The sequence below is a fragment of the Mustela putorius genome, unplaced genomic scaffold (assembly GCF_011764305.1).
Source record: "Mustela putorius furo isolate JIRA1106 unplaced genomic scaffold, ASM1176430v1.1 tig00003867_pilon_pilon_pilon, whole genome shotgun sequence".
Lineage (NCBI taxonomy): Eukaryota > Metazoa > Chordata > Mammalia > Carnivora > Mustelidae > Mustela > Mustela putorius.
The window spans coordinates 29,405,443-29,421,804 of NW_025422019.1; the positions used below are offsets into that span (position 1 = coordinate 29,405,443).

The 16,362-nt window shown below is 36.8% G+C and overlaps 1 protein-coding gene across 14 annotated transcripts in view; it reads right to left on the bottom strand.

The window, feature by feature from the left end:
* Nucleotides 1–16,362, bottom strand: part of ORC4 (origin recognition complex subunit 4) — an 85,575-nt gene that overhangs the window by 49,908 nt on the left and 19,305 nt on the right. For 8 of the 14 annotated variants that reach the window (XM_045066549.1, XM_045066546.1, XM_013059053.2 and 5 more), the window contains one exon: nucleotides 205–288. The exons of 3 other annotated variants lie outside the window; for them this stretch is intronic. The gene's annotated coding sequence lies outside the window, so the exon portion shown is untranslated. Of the gene's footprint in view, nucleotides 1–204; nucleotides 289–2,171; nucleotides 2,246–10,500; nucleotides 10,808–16,362 lie in introns of those variants that run through there. 3 more of the 14 variants (XM_045066547.1, XM_013059054.2, XM_045066550.1) reach the window with 2 other exon arrangements.

Genomic DNA, 16,362 nt, shown 5'->3' on the forward strand with positions numbered 1-16,362 from the left:
TGGCTGGAAATAAGATATATAAATATAAAAGAAAGGATATACGAAAGAAAGGATATAAATAGAAAAGACAGTAGAAGTATAAAACAAGGGATAAACTCACAGATTTAGTAAAGAAAAGGGCTTTAAAGAACACATAGGCTACTTTTTATAAGAGCAGAAATTAGGTAGAGATTTTTAAAAACCTGCCAAGATCATATAACTTACATATAAGCAGCAGCTGTTGCCTTCAGTGATACCCAATGCAGTGTTCTTTTAGTCTGAAGTGGTGTGAAAAAACACCAAAACACCCTGTAAACACCAAAGGAGCATCAAAATTATTAGTGGACTTCTCTTTAAGGGAATAAAAATACCAGATGAATGCATTCTGAAAGAAAACTGTCAGTATCCCAGATGTTCCAGACTAACAATCCAAATGTGTACCTGTAAAATTTATGTTAATAAACATCTGTATTTTTAAAATAATAAACTTTTTTTTAACATCAGAAAGCAATACATGTTTATAATATGAACTTTGGAAAGTCAGTAAGGAGACGTGTAGAGAAGAATCACTGAGCAAAAGGAAATCAGATAATCCCTGTCCTTGCAATATCTAGTAAAACAAACAAAAAAGAAATGTCTTAGAGGGATTACAGAAAGATGGATTATGGAAAGTAGGAAGCATCACGAATCTATATCCACCAGAAAGCAATTGTACAGGACAGAATGTGATAAAACTATTTCGGAACTCTAGAGTTTCTTTAAGGTTTGTAATATCCAGAGGAAGGCTTGGAAAGCAAACTGCCATTAATTTTGGTTCTTTTCAGCTCTTTGCTCAGTAGCAGCACCCATCCCCCACTACCATGTCCAATGGGAGGCAGCCATCAACCTGTTACTGGAGGATTTTGCACACAGCTTGTGGTGACAGAATGGGTAAAAGGGATCCTACAGGATCCAAATGTCAAGGATTTGTGCTGATTGTGGCTTCTTATCTCAGAGAAACATTAACAGACAGGTTGCCATTGTTAGTCCATTTCCTTTTTTTTTTTTTTAGTTAATTTTTTTTTAAATTTCTTTTCAGCGTAACAGTATTCATTGTTTTCATACCACACCCAGTGCTCCATGCAATACGTGCCCACCCCAATATCCACCACCTGGTTCCCCCAATCTCCCACCCCCCCCCGCCCCTTCAAAACCCTCAGGTTGTTTTTCAGGGTCCATAGTCTCTCATGGTTCACCTCCCCTTCCAATTTCCCTCAGCTCCCTTCTCCTCTCCATCTCCCCATGTCCTCCATGTTACTTGTTATGCTCCACAAATAAGTGAAACTATATGATAATTGACTCTCTCTGCTTGACTTATTTCGCTCAGCATAATCCCTTCCAGTCCCGTCCATGTTGCTACAAAAGTTGGGTATTCATCCTTTCTGATGGAGGCATAATACTCCATAGTGTATATGGACCACATCTTCCTTATTCATTCGTCCGTTGAAGGACATCTTGGTTCTTTCCACAGTTTGGCGACCATGGCCATTGCTGCTATAGGAGTCTATTTCCTCTTACTGTTGAAGTCCCTCTTCCTCCTGAGACATAACTTTCATGGGATTTAAAAGGCCAATGCCCCTTTTCCCTCCCTTCATTTACTCTTCATTTTTTTCCTTTTCTTTTCTTTTTTCTTTTTTTGAGATAATGTGCTTTTGGGCGTGCAGGGGTAGGGGCGGGGAGGTCGGGGGGTGAAGATGTCAGAGGGAGAAAAAATCTTATGAAGGTTCCACACAGAGCGCTGAACCCAGTGCTGAATCCTACATGGGGCTTGATCTCACAGCCCTGAGATCATTACCTGAGCCTAAGAGTCTGCGAATTAACCGACTGAGCCACCTAGGTGCCATTACTCTTCCTCTTTTTGGGAGCCAGAGATTACAGATTAGGATATTCAAAAGAAACTGCATAAAATGAGAATTAAAAAGTCATGATGCACGCCCAGGGGAAGGTACAGGTTCACATACACCTGAGAGACTTTAATTTTATACCTCAGGCTGATCTTTGGCATAGAAACAGACAACAACAATTTAAAAAGTAAAATAATAAACAAAAACAAAAAAGCAACAAACCCTGCAGAATGGGAAAATGTGACTTCCAGAGCTACTAAATTATTAGTATCAAATGACAGTTTTTAAGTAGAAAATATCAAGACATACACAAAAAAGTATGTCCCAATCCTCATGTTGTTCAAGGACCAATACTTCTATTTCAAGGGAAGAGTCTGCAAGAACTGTAAGAAGAAAAAAAATTAATGAAGCCCATAATAGTAATATTAACAGAAACTGTAAACCAAAGAAACGAAAAGAAAGCATTTACAAGAGAAAACAGGTGAGAATATGTCTCATTTACTTGAAGTTGTCCAAGTAGGTCAAAGGTACAACAAAGAATTTTTCCTGCCCTACATACAGATGAACAAGCTCCAAACTAGTTGGTGCAAAATAATCCTGTCAGGTAAAACAAGCATTTCAAGGCATTTACTTAAAATATTTACCTAAAAAATTAGAATTACATTAAACTTAGATAATATTTAACATATAAATTGACATTAGTATCTTCATGTGATCTCTCTATTAGCAAGTCAAGTCATGTCACTAATAGCAACCTGAGAGCCCTAAGGTAAAGAGTGGGAGGTAAGTAAACAAAAGGAATTACAAGTGGCACCATCACATGTTTATTCATATTCAGCTTATTACTATATAACACAGGCTTATGGGCCCAGTTGGGTGGAATTAATGAATTTAGCTACCTTGAACTTAAAGGCATTATGACGTTTTAAAAGAAAGTGAAATGATTCAAACATTCCAAAAAATTGTGGATTCTTCCTGGAGTGAAAAGTGGCTGTCTGTCCAAAGCATATTGCTTTAGCAAAGAAAGAAAGAAAGAAGAAAGAACAAAAATTCTCTATGAAGAATTTTAAAATAAAGGTAGGGAAGAAACTAATTTTTGAAAGAAACTTGTGCTAGGGAGAGCATTTTGAAAACATTTTTATCTCTAATTTTGTGTTGAAAATGATGTGTTACCTATAAAAAATTCTCATGCGTAGGCACTTAAAACTTACAAAGAGGACTTTATAACATATATTCCTATAAAAAACATAAATAGGCTTTATTATGTCCATTTGTTAAAAATATAAAAACTTTCCAATCAGTTTGGAAAATCAATAATTTACATGAGAAAAGATGAAATTTACTAATAGAATTCCTACAAAATTTGTGTAAAACTGGTGGATGAGATTGAAAATGAAGAACATACAAATTATCACTATTTTTTCAAAAGCCCTCTTTTGGACAAAACCCTAAAGTTCCAGCACAGAGGAGTATGACTTCATGATAAGAACTTTTGGTAAAATAAAAAAAGATCTCCCTCTGATAACTAAAGAAAAGAATATATAGGGGAAGATGAACCATGAGAGGCTATGAACTCTGGGAAACAAACTAAGGGTTTTAGGGGGGGAGGGGGATGGAGGGATGATAGGTTAGCCCAGAGACTGCTATTAAGGAGGGCACGTGTTGCATGGAGTACTGAGTGATACATGCAAACAATAAATCATGGAACACTACATCAAAAACTAATGATGTACTGTACGGTGACTAATATAACATAGTAATAATTAAAAATATATATACTATATATTATATGCCTTTGTTTAAAGTAGGTAAAAGCAAAAATACAAATTCTACTACTGTTTACTTAATGTCTAACTCAGAATGGCTGACATTTTTCGAAAAACAGTAAGAATGGACAAAACATTAGAACTTTGCCTCTCTTCAGTTACAAAAATGATGATGAGTGGATAAACAGTCAAAATGTAAAACGAAAGATATTTTAGGACAAATCTAAATCTAAACCACCACGTGGGTGGTTTCCACGTTTTGTTATTATTCTTTGAAATGAAACTGAGGTAAAAATATATTTAAGCTGTTTTTCAGTCAGCTAGAATTACTTTCCACATTTATCTCTCATCAGCTGGAGTGTCTGTAGCAAGAGAAAGATTAAAATGGAATTAAAAGGCTGAAGGTGGGACAAATAAGGGGCAAAATAGGTGTAAATTCTGGGTTTATAGCAAACATATTCTTAGTACTTCCTAAAAAGATTAGGTGGGAATGTTGTCTATAAAATTATGTGGCTTTAGTTAAGTCAAGTTGGGGCTGAGTATCTGGTGAGATGCTTCCTTGAGCTCCCCAGAGCTGAACAGTAATCCCAAGTAATTGCTTTTTTTTACATGAGTGCTAGATAAACTTGTCCACAGCGGAGTAACTAGTAACTCCCAAAAACTGTATAAAATCTTTTTTTTCTCTCTGTTTGTTCCCAGTGAATATAAAAGGGACACAATTTACTTAGAAACTCACTCAGATCCAATGAATCCAAAGTTTAAGCATCTTTAGTCCAATTATATAATGACACGCTATTTTCTTCATTGTTATTTTATAATATCTAATAGTTTCTTACATCTTAGTTTTCAATACTACATACCAATTTGGAAGCACACATATACATGGAGTCATACCCACACACATATGCTTGTATATATACACATATGTACATACATATATGTGCATGGATATATACAAATACACATCTCTTAGTAAATGTATTTACTTGTAAAGTACCTATTAGAATCCCAGCATTAATGAATATGCCCACAGAGTTGTTTTTAGTTAACAGTAGTGGATCAATGTCAACAAAATAAACAATATCAATAGAAAAATCGTTAATGACTCGATTTAGGTAAAAAAAAAAAAGGCACTTATTTATAAGTTACTGTAAGATTTCTAACTATCCACCATGAAATATCCCATGATGTAGTCCATAAGTATCAATTTTGTATTAGTGTAAAACAATAAAAAAGATTGAGAGAACTTCTTTAAAATACACATTAAAATATATTCATTTCTCAACACACATTTGCAAATAATCTAGAAATCCTTTTATCTTTTGAAATGTTTTGTTATCTTTTCACTCGCACTGATTTATCTCATAACTACATCTTAAATGTTGTACTAGCCAACAGTACTCTGTTGTCTCTGAGCACATGGAATTTGACTAGAAATATGCTGAACAGGAAGAGGAATGAAGGCTGTGATTCAAAGCTAATGTGTTTACTTGGGTGGACAAACAATATAAAGGCAACAAAGATGTGAATCAATGAAAACAGCATTTTTTTTTTTTTTTTGGGTGGAGGAAGGTATCATACATAGGACCCAAGATTTAAGGCCTGGGCACTAAAGTCAGTGAGTAAGAAGAGAGCACATATATATATATATATATTTTGAAAAGTATATGAGTGTACTTTATACTCATAAAGTTACTCCAGGGCATATGTTTATTTAAGAATAATAATGAATAGACTCCTTCCCACTATTTAGTTTTTTCCTCTGGACATGCTCACAGTTGAATTCATATAAATATAAATATTATATGCTATAACCCCAATGTATCAATTAACGAACATTCATTAGACTACTTTTAGAAGGAAAAAAACTGAAAATACTGCCTTAGAAAGAAACTGTTCGAAAATTTTTAGAAATTATCCCATGTGAACCTGAAATCTCGTAATTTACCCTAAAAACTTTAAGAACAGTTTGTTGTTTCTAATGAGACTCTTCAACTTATGCAGAAAACACAGGAAGACCAAATCATTATAATCTGAGTAGTAGGGCTGAGATTATATTCTCCCATTGCGTCTAATAATACTAATGCATAAATACCCCTTACCTCTCCACCAACATGCTTAGATAACTTTGCCGTGACAGTTGAAAAATCTGTTTGCACATTTATACTGTAATAAGATCTCTACAAATAGTTGGATTTTTTTAAAAGGAAGAGATTGCCAAAAACATATATATAACATATACATATTTATATATTTTGTTTTTGTTTTAAAAAGACAACTTTGAATTTTTTCTTATACAGTATTATACAATACATAGGAAAACTTAATCTTTTTGAGACTCCAAACCAGAATTTTTAGTAACTTACATTATTCTTTGTACTGCAAAATAGCTATTCACCAAGTGTCTTTATTAAAGTTACAGACTCACTTATTTTTAGATCATCAAACTTAACTCCTTCATTTTCACATATGAAAACACTGAGACACAAATTTAGACACAGATCCAGTTACAGTCAGATTCAAGTTAAGTACTCAGGTGCAATACACCTACCCTTCTCTGCAAAACACCCCCATCCAACCAAGGTTAACTTATGATCAATTGTGAACAGACAGGTTCAAATATACTCTTACCTATACTGATGCCATTCTTTATACAGCTCTTATGTAAAAACCATTCTCTTTATACAGCTCTTATGTAAACACCATGCTCTGTTCTGAAAAAATTGCTATTCTCTAACAACTAAAGTAAGGAAAACAACAATAAAACCACCCTCACTGAAACAAAACTCCCCAAAATAAACAAAAGCACCAGTCCTATTAATTGGCTACAGGGAGAACTAACTCATTCTTCTACCTGAAAAAAGTTCAAATATATTTGACCAATTAATTTTCTAATTCTTATAAGAAAGTTGACTGAGCATGTCAGTTTACCTTGACTTCCTTCAAAAATGTCACCAATGTTACAGAAAAAAATAAAAAGAACAAATCTATGCCATCAAGAAAACTAAAAAGATGAGATTACCAAAATGTTGAAAAACTGTAAGATATAAAGCACACTGGCTACACAAAGGACATTATAACCCACTAATTCTAAAAGACTTCTATAACACCCAAGCTTTCTCAGAACTCCAGAATAACCATAAGATCTAAAGTAGTAGGACAACAATCATAAAAGAGATGAGGAAAATGAATGATAAAGAATTTTACCAATCTCTAATTTGGGATATTCAGCAGCAGTTCCGTTTATCCCAACTGAAGGCCACAACTACAGTTCTTTATATAAAGTGGCAGCTTCTTCTGAAGATACTTGGAAGAGGCACTGAGACCTGAGAAGGGAAATGGTACCCCAGATAACTTTCTGGCACTAATAAAAAGGGGTCTCATACTCAAAATGCAAGGTTTTCCTTATACCCTGAAAGAAAACTTGGTAATCCCACTTTATTTTAAATAGCTTCCAAAATGGCTCTCAGTGGTTCTTACCTTCTAGTATTCGTATCTTTAAGTAATACTCTACCACGTTATAGAGCTGGCCAGTGTAAACAGAGGACATTGTGAAAGCAATGGAGTGTGACTTCTGAAGAGAGAGGCCTTGATTGCACTTAGACCTCCTGTTCTGAGGGAAGCAACTTACCACGTAATGAGGATAGTCAGGCAACTCTATGAAGAGGTTCATGTGGTAAGGAACTGAGGCCTCTTACCAAGAGCCAGTAGTAACATGCCAACCACATAAGCAAACTAGTTTAGATGCAGATTCTTCAGCTCCTGTAAAGTTTTCAGGTGACTGCAACCCAACTAATGCCTTGCCTGTAACCTTATGAGAGCTGAAGAACCACAAACATTCAAGCTGCTCCTGAATTCATGATCCACAGAAACCCTGTGAGAAAATAAATGCTTGTTGTTTTAAACCACCACTGGTTGCAACTGTTCTGGAATAATTTTCTACATAGCAAGAGATAACGAATACATCCTGCTTTAGAAGGTATATATTAAAAATAAACACTATCAGTACTGATAATCCAATTATTAATGTTGAGAATTGATCATAAATACTGTTAATTTTCTCTAAAGAAAAAAAAAAAATCACCAAATCTAGAGAATGGGACCAAGAAAAATGTAGATGAAAACTTGGGATATTTATGAGTGAATCAACAATTATATTATTCTTGAGCCCTGGTTCCTGGCACCTATTACTCCTGAAACACTTGTAATTTCCTCAGTGTTAAGAGCACCAGAAGCATTTTTTGTTCAAATATTTGATCTCTCTGATTCTGGTTTCTACACAGGGCTACTGAAACCCTTGTAATTTCCTGGTTGGTAGGAGTGTATTTTGGTCTAAAGAGGAAACTCGTGGATAGGTTCTGGATAAGCGCTGGTTATTGAAAGAGTAAACCAAGATTAGAAGCTTGGACTTTTCAGCCCCAATCTAATTCTCTTGAGAAGGGAGAAGAACTGGACATGGCGTTGATGACAGATCATACCTGTGTTCAAAGCTTCCACAAAAGTCCCAAAAGTACAAATTTCAAAGAATTTCTGGGTTGGTGAACACATGGAATAGCATGCTCAGAGAAGACATTTAATTCTATACCCCTTCCAACATTCTTTGCTCTATGCATCTCTCCCATCTGGCTGTTCCTGAGTTATACCCTTTTTATAACAAACCGATAATCTAGTAAGTAAAAGGATTCTCTGCATTTTGTGAGCCACTCTAAAGGAGGGGATCATTGGAACCTCTGATCTACATCAGGTTGGTAAGAAGAAAAGATGACAACCTTGACCTGTGACTGGCACCTGAAGTGGTTAGGGCAGGGGATAGTTTTGTAGGACTAAACCCTTAACCTACAGAATTGATGCTATCTCCAGATAAACAATGTCAGAATTCATCTGAATGGTAGGACATCTAGCTAGTGTCTGAGAACTGCATGGTGGTGGTGGTGTGGGGAACACTCCCTCCAACACTCTTGCTGGAATTTGGTACAGACCTACATGGTATAAACCAACTTAGAAATTTATTATTAAAGAAACTAAATATGAAATTTGCAACATGTAACTTACAAAGCTAAAAACAGAATTAAAATGAAATCATGTACAATAAAAACTAAAAGCAGAAAAATTACAAAATGATTACTAATAAGACAACCAATAAGAAAAATAAGGCAAAAAACATTAAAAAAAGTGATCATATAAGAAATGGGAAGTGTGCTAATATGCCAAAAAATAACCACAGCACCAAAGAGGTCTGAAATTTAATTTTTAAGAAAACACTCAAAAAAGAAGTTGAAAAGGATTTAAACAATTCCAATATCTAGAAAAAAATATAAGCCTTTGGACGTTTTTCTATATACCTGATACAACCTTTGTTAATAAAACTAGACGAAGGGCAAAAAAAAAAAAAAAAAACCAAACCCCAAAATCATTATAGATGTATGGCTCACACAGAACTCATAAACGGAATCAAGGATTCTGGATCAAGTATTCATTAGATAATATCCTAATAAATAAAGAATATTACAGAAAGCTGAAAATCTGGTTCTTTAATTTATAATAGAATAGTATGAAAAACCCATTATAAACAGTGTTACAAATAAAACCATGAACAATATGTCTGTTATTACTACTAATAATGTTATTCTAGAGAAATCAAGTAACAATAAAAAAAAATCCCACTAAAACAATTTCATGTAGTTCCTATATATTAAAGGAGTTTAAACTCTATTTCTCTTTAAAACAGAAAGAGTTAAACTGCAAAGTTCCTTTAATCTGCAATGTTAAAATTTAGTATCCCACTTTAACCACTGAAAATGTGTTTACATGTAATTTGTTAAACTGTATACGCTTATTAATGAAAATATACATCTTTCTTAATCAGAGATTATTGTTTTGTCAGGAATCTGTAACAAGCTCTTATTTCAGTAATTGACTGTAGGATCCTGTAACTGTATTAATATAGTGAACTGGGGTGCCTAGGTGGCCCAGTCGTTAAGCATCTGCCTTCCGCTCAGGTCATGATCCCAGGGTTCTGGGATCAAGCCCCACATCAGGCTTCCTGCTCCAAGGAAACCCTGCATCTTCCTCTCCCACTCCTGTTTCTGTTCCCTCTCTCACTGGTGTGTCTATGTCAATTAAATAAAAAAATTCGTTAAAAAAAATAGTGAACTAAAGAGTTCCATTATTTAACATCCCACTACCTTATTAACTATTATAAATGGGAAAATTATTAAGTGATATTCTGAAGTTAATACAAAATCACTTATGTAATGATAAAAGGAAAAATCCAGAATTTCAGAAGAATTTCAGCTTCCGGATGTGTTTTTTCCGTTTTCTCCTCTTCAAGCTAGGGCAGGGGAGGGGAACCCCACAATAACTGATGTGGAAATATCAATCAAGAAAGTACTGCAAAATAAATAATGAAAGGGGGAGAGGAGTCAAGATGGCAGAGAAGTAGCAGGCTGAGACGACATCAGGTACCAGGAGATCAGCTAGATAGCTTATCTAACCATTGCGAACACCTACAAATCCAACGGGAAAGCGAAGAGAAGAACAACAATTCTAGCAACAGAAAATCGATCACTTTCTGAAAGGTAGGACCGGGGAAAAGGTGAATCCCAAGCAACGGGAAGATAGACCGCGGGGGAGGGGCCGACTCCTGGCAAGTGGAGGAGCAACCAAGTGCAAAATCAGGACTTTTAAAAGTCAGCTCCACTGAGGGACAGCACTCCAGAGGGGGTGGAGGGGGGGTAGGGGGTGAGAAGCCCATGCAGGGTCAGTGTAACTCCAGATCCCACGGGGTCACAGAAGGAACGGGGTGTCTGAGTGCCGCAAGGCTTGCAGGTATTAGAGCGGGGAAGCTGAGTGAGCTCTAAGCTCAGGGTTACCTTGAACCAGGCACAGACTGGGTGAGCTCGGAGCGCAGCCGGAAGCCAGCGAGACAGAGTGGCTGAGCACTTTTCTCCTAGTGCGCTGCTGGAGGCCAAGGAGAGGGAAGCGACTGAGTGCTTTTCCCCAAGCGCAATAGATTGAGCGCTTTTCTACAAGCGTGACCAGAGGCCAGGGAGATGGGAGCAATTCGGCACGTTTCTCTGAGAGCACACTGAGGAGCGGTACCCCGAGCTCTCGGCTCCTCCGGGCCAGAACTGTGAGGCCACCATTTTTATTCCAGTCCTCTGGAACTCTACGGAAAGTATTCAGGGAACAAAAGCTCCCGAAAGCAAACCAAGGGTATGACTTAGCATGGCCCCTGATAAGGGCTAGCCAATTCCGCCTCCAGCAAAGACACTTGAGAATCACTACAACAGGCCTCTCCCCCAGAAGATCAACAAGAAATCCAGCCAAGACCAACTTCACTCACCAAGGAGAACAGCGGAATTCCAGGGTAGGAGAAAGCAAATCTTAACTGAACAAAATGACAAGGCAGAAAAAATCACCAAAAAAAAAAAAAAGAACAAGAGGCAGGACTGAAGGCAGGGGACCTAATCAATACAGACATTGGTAATATGACAGATCTAGAGTTCAGAATGACAATTCTCAAGGTTATAGCCAGGCTCGAAAAAGGTATGGAAGATATTAGGGAAACCCTCTCCGGAGAGATAAAAGCCCTTTCTGGAGGAATAAAAGAACTAAAATCTAACCAAGTTGAAATCAAAAAAGCTATTAATGAGGTGCAATCAAAAATGGAAGCTCTTACTGCTAGGATAAATGAGGCAGAAGAAAGAATTAGTGACATAGAAGACCAAATGACTGAGAATAAAGAAGCTGAGCAAAAAAGAGAGACAAACAAATACTGGACCATGAGGAGAGAATTCGAGAGATAAGTGACACCATAAGATGACACAACATTAGAATAATTGGGATTCCAGAAGATGAAAGAGAGAAGGGAGCAGAAGGTATATTGGAGAGAATTATTTAGAGAATTTCCCTAATATGGCAAAGGGAACAAGCATCGAAATCCAGGAGATGCAAAGAACGTCCCTTAAAATCAATAAAAATAGGTCCACACCCCATCACCTGATAGTAAAATTTACAAGTATTAGCGACAAAGACAAAATCCTGAAAGCAGTCTGGGAAAAGAACTCTGTAACATACAAGGGTAAAAACATTAGATTGGCAGCAGACTTATCCACAGAGACCTGGCAGGCCAGAAAGAACTGGCATGATATATTCAGAGCACTAAACGAGAAAAACATGCACCGAAGAGTTACTATATCCAGCTAGGCTATCATTGAAAATAGAAGGAGAGATAAAAATTTTCCAGGACAAACAAAAATTGAAAGAATTTGCAAACACCAAACCAGCCCTACAGGAAATACTGAAAGGGGTCCTCTAAGCAAAGAGAGACCCTAAAAGTAGTAGATCAGAAAGAAACAGAGACAATATACAGTAACAGTCACGTTACAGGCAATACAATGACACTAAATTCATATCTCTCAATAGTTACCCTGAATGTTAATGGGCTAAAGACCCCAATCAAATGATACAGAATATCAGAATGGTTTAAAAAACAAAACCCATCAATATGCTGCCTACAAGAAACTCATTTTAGACCTGAAGACACCTCCAGACTTAAAGTGAGGGGGTGGAAAACAATGTACCATGCTAATGGACATCAGAAGAAAACTGGGGTGGCAATCCTTATATCAGATAAATTAGATTTTAGGCCAAAGACTATAATAAGAGATGAAGAAGGACACTGTATCATACTAAAGAGTCTGTCCAACAAGAAGACCTAACAATTTTAAATATCTATGCCCCTAACATGGGAGCAGCCAACTATATAAACCAATTAATAACAAAATCAAAGAAATACATCAACAATAATACAATAATAGCAGGGGACTTTAACACTCCCCTCACTGAAATGGACAGATCATCTAAGCAAAAGGTAATAAGGTAATAAGGTAATAATAAGGTAATCAGGTAATAAGCAGGAAATAAAGGTCTTAAATGACACAGTGGACCAGATGGACATCACAGATATATTCAGAACATTCGATCTCAAGATAACAGAATACACATTCTTCTCTAGAACACATGGATCATTCTCCACATCCTGGGTCATAAATCAGGTCTCAATTGGTATCAAAAGATTGGGATCATTCCCTGCATATTTTCAGACCACAATGCTCTGAAGCTAGAACTCAATCACAAGAGGAAATTTGGAAAGAACCCAAATACATGGAGACTAAATAGCATCCTTCTAAAAAATGAATGGGTCAACCAGGAAATTAAAGAAGAATTGAAAAAATTCATGGAAACAAATGATAATGAAAATACAATGGTTCAAAATCTGTGGGACACAACAAAGACAGTCCTGAGAGGAAAATATATAGCGGAACAAGCCTTTCTCAAGAAACAAGAAAGGTCTCAAATACACAACCTAACCCTACACCCAAAGAAGCTGGAGAAAGAAAAAGAAAGAAAGCCTAAACCCAGCAGAAGAGAAAACATAAACATCAGAGCAGAAATCAATGAAACAGAAACCAAAACAACATTAGAAAAAATCAATGAAACTAGGAGCTGGTTCTTTGGAAGAATTAATGATATTGACAAACCCCTGGCCAGACTTATCAAAAAGAAGAGAAAGGACTCAAATAAATAAAATCATGAATGAAAGAGGAGTGATCACAACCAACAGCAAAGAAATTATAAGAACATACTATGAGCAACTCTACGCCAACAAATTCGACAATCTGGAAGAATCTCTCTCTAGAGACATATAAACTACCACAACTGAACCAGGAAGAAATAGAAAACCTGAACAGACCCATAACCAGTAAGGAGATTGAAACAGTCATCAAAAATCTCCAAACAAACAAAAGTCCAGGGCCAGATGGCTTCCCAGGAATTCTACCAAACATTTAAAAAAGAACTAATTCCTATTCTTCTGAAACTGTTCCAAAAAATAGAAATGTAAGGAAAACTTCCAAACTCATTTTATGAGACCAGCATCACCTTGATCCCCAAACCAGACAAGGATCCGATCCCATCAAAAAAGAGAATTACAGACCAATATCCTTGATGAACACAGATACAAAAATTCTCACCAAAATACTGGCCAACAGGATCCAACAGTACATTAAAAGGATCATTCTCCACAACCAAGTGGGATTTATTCCTGGGCTGCAAGGTTGGTTCGACATCCACAAAGCAATCAATGTGATACGATACATTAATAAAAAAAAAAAAGAACAAGAAACATATGATACTCTCAATAGATGCTGAAAAAGCATTTGACAAAGTGAAGCATCCCTTCCTGATTAAAACTCTTCAAAGTGTAGTGTATTATCAAAGCCATCTATGAAAATGCTGCAAGGTTGGTTCGACATCCACAAAGCAATCAATGTGATACAATACATTAATAAATAAAAAAAAAAAAGAACAAGAAACATATGATACTCTCAATAGATGCTGAAAAAGCATTTGACAAAGTGAAGCATCCCTTCCTGATTAAAACTCTTCAAAGTGTAGTGTATTATCAAAGCCATCTATGAAAAATCCACCACAAATATCATTCTCAATGGAGATAAAATGAAAGCTTTTCCACTAAGGTCAAGAACACGGCAGGGATGTCCATTATCACCACTGCTATTCAACATAGTACTAGAGGTCCTAGCCTCAGCAATCAGACAACAAAAGGAAATTAAAGGCATCCAAATCGGCAAAGAAGAAGTCAAATTATCACTCTTCGCAGATGATACGATACTATTATGTGGAAACAAAAGGCTCCACTCCAAAACTGCCCAAACTTGTACAGAAATTCAGTAAAGTGTCAGGATATAAAGTCAATGCACAGAAATCAGTCGCATTTCTTTACACTAATAACAAGACAGAAAAAAGAGAAATTAAGGAGTCAATCCCATTTACAATTGCACCCCAAACCATAAGATACCTAGGAATAAACCTAACCAAAGAGGCACAGAATCTATACTCAGAAAACTATAAAGTACTCATGAAAGAAATTGAGGAAGACACAAAGAAATGGAAAAATTTTCCATGCTCATGGACTGGAAGAACAAATATTGTGAGAATGTCTATGTTACCTAAAGCAATCTACACATTTAATGCAATCCCTATCTTTTTTTTTTTTAAAGATTTTATTTATTTATTTGACAGAGAGAGATCAGAAGTAGGCATAGAGGCAGGCAGAGAGAGAGAAGAAGAAGCAGGCTCCCTGCTGAGCAGAGGGCCCCATGCGGGACGCGATCCCAGGACCCTGAGATCATGACCCGAGCCGAAGGCAGCGGCTTAACCCACTAAGCCACTCCCAACCATTTTTTTCAAAGAAATAGAACAAATAATCCTAAAATTTATATGGAACCAGAAAAGACCTCAAATAGCCAAAGGAATATTAAAAAAGAAAGTCAAAGTTGGTGGCATCACAATTTCAGACTCCAAGCTCCATTACAAAGCTGTCAACATCAAGACAGTATGGTAATGGCACAAAAACAGACACATAGATCAATGGAGCAGAATAAAGAGCCCAGAAATAGACTCTCAACTCTATGGTCAACTAATCTTCTACAAAGCAGGAAAGAATGTCCAGTGGAAAAAAGACAGCCTCTTCAATAAATGGTGTTGGCAAAACTGGACAGCGACATGTAGAAAAATGAAATCGGACCATTTCCTTACACCACACATGAAAATAGACTCAAAATGGACGAAGGACCTCAATGTGAGAAAGGAATCCATCAAAATCCTTGAGGAGAAAATAGGCAGCAACCTCTTCAACCCCAACCACAGCAACTTCTTCCTAGGAACATCGCCAAAGGCAACAGAAGCAAGGACAAAATGAACTATTGGGATTTCTTCCAGATCAAAAGCTTTTGCACAGCAAAGTTAACAGTCAACAAAACCAAAAGACAACTGACAGAATGGGAGAAGATATTTGCAAACGACATATCAGATAAAGGGCTAGTATCCAAAATCTATAGAGCTTAGCAAACTCAACACCCAAAGAACAAATAATCCAATCAAGAAATGGGCAGAGGACATGAATAGACATTTCTGCAAAGAAGACATCCCGATGGCCGACAGACATACCAAAAAATGCTCCATATCACTTGGCATCAGGGAAATACAAATCAAAACCAATGAGATACCAGCTCACACCAGTCAGAATGGGTAAAATTAACAAGTCAAGAAATGACAGATGCTGGTGAGGATGCAGAAAGAGGGGAACTCTCCCACACTATTGGTGGGAATGCAAGCTGGTGCAACCACTCCGATAAACAGTGTGGAGGTTCCTCAAAAAACTGAAAATAGAGCTACCCTATGACCCAGCAATTGCACTACTGGGTATATATCCTAAACTTACAAACGTGGTGCTCTAAAGGGGCACGTGCACCCGAATGTTTATAGCAGCAATGTCCACAATAGCCAAACTATGGAAAGAACCTAGATTTGCATTAACAGATGAATGGATAAAGAAGATGTGGTATATATATACAATGGAATACTATGCAGCCATCAAAAGAAATGAAATCTTGCCATTTGCGATGACGTGGATGGAACTAGAGGGTATTCATGCTTAGCGAAATAAGTCAATCAAAGAAAGACAACTATCATATGATCTCCCTGATATGAGGAAGTGGAGATGTAATGTGGGGGGCTGGGGGGGTAGGAAAAGAAAAAAATGAAACAAGATGGGATCAGGAGGGAGACAAACCATAAAAGACTCAATCTCAAAAAACAAGACTGAGGGCTGCTGCGGGCAGGGGGACAGGAGAGCGTGGAGGGGATAT